Source organism: Penaeus monodon, chromosome 34 (genome assembly GCF_015228065.2).
Source record: "Penaeus monodon isolate SGIC_2016 chromosome 34, NSTDA_Pmon_1, whole genome shotgun sequence".
NCBI classification, from domain to species: Eukaryota; Metazoa; Arthropoda; class Malacostraca; order Decapoda; family Penaeidae; genus Penaeus; species Penaeus monodon.
This window is the reverse complement of record NC_051419.1, coordinates 16,000,322-16,000,969: the sequence shown is the minus strand read 5'-3', so window position 1 is coordinate 16,000,969 and position 648 is coordinate 16,000,322. Positions and strand designations below refer to the sequence as shown.

At 51.9% G+C, this 648-nt stretch overlaps 1 protein-coding gene across 1 annotated transcript in view; it reads right to left on the bottom strand.

Moving 5' to 3' along the window:
• The window catches only part of LOC119594835, an 8,548-nt gene that overhangs the window by 427 nt on the left and 7,473 nt on the right, over nucleotides 1–648 (bottom strand). The gene's annotated exons all lie outside the window — the stretch shown is intronic.

Below are 648 nucleotides of genomic sequence, written 5' to 3'. Positions count from 1 at the left end.
GCCAAAAACACCAAACATTTCCAGGTTCCAATCAGTCGAATGGATTTGACTGACAGCTCCCTCCCTCCGAGCTCGACGTCAAGGGCAAAGCCGTGTCGGTAGAGATGGGAACGGACTGGGTCTGGGAATGCATTACGTGGAGGAACGCGTGTGGGCAAGATAAAGGATGGAACGAGGATAGGAGAAAGAGGAGAAGGGAATGAGAAGGAGGGAACGGGGATAGGAGAAAGAGGAGAAGAGAATGAGAAGAAGGGAACGAAGATAGGAGAAAGAGGAGAAGGGAATGAGAAGGAGAGAAGGAAGAAAGGAGAAGGGGAAGGAAGAAGGAGAAGGAGAGGAGAAGGATGAGAAGGAGAGAAGGAGAAGGAGGGAAGGGATAGGAAGAGAACTGGGAGAAGGAAGAGGAAGGAGGAGGAAGAGGAGGATAGGATGAGGAACGGGAAGGAAGGAGGAAGGGGGAAGAAGAACGAGGAAGGGGATAACGAGAGAAGGAAGTGGAAAGGGAAGGAGAAAGGTGGAAGATAAAGAGAAGGAAGAAGGAAGGAGAGAAGAGGTAGGAAGAGAATAAGGGGGAGAAGGGGAAAGGGAAGGAGGGAGGGAAGGAGGGAGGAACGCGCGGGGGCAAGGTTAGTGAGGGAACGAGGACAT